Consider the following 431-nt stretch of genomic DNA (forward strand, 5'->3'; position numbering starts at 1 on the left):
TTGGCCCCATCCCGATACCAAAACCCCTACCCCTGGGATCATCAAATTTACAATTCTACTACCTGCTCTTTCTAAATATCCATTTAGTTTCAATTTAGTATCAATAGCACTATTATATTATTTACGTGTTTTACACATAAAAATTATATACCAAGTGTGGCTCCACCCTGGGGTCAGAACCCCTACCTCGGGGATCATGAAATGTACAATGTTGGTAGAAGCCTTCCTGCTCTACATCACCATGCTTTTAGTTTTTCTTATACATGTGCAGTTCTTGAGAAGATTTTTGAATATTGGTCAATTTTGGGCAGTTTTTAGCCCTGCTCCTGGAGTCTTGAAATTTAAAATTTATGTCCCTCTTGTCCCAATGATGCTTCATATTAAATTTTAAAAGAATTGAAATAGTAGTTATCAAGAAGAAGTTATAAATG

The sequence above is a fragment of the Ostrea edulis genome, chromosome 5, assembly GCF_947568905.1.
Source record: "Ostrea edulis chromosome 5, xbOstEdul1.1, whole genome shotgun sequence".
Lineage (NCBI taxonomy): Eukaryota > Metazoa > Mollusca > Bivalvia > Ostreida > Ostreidae > Ostrea > Ostrea edulis.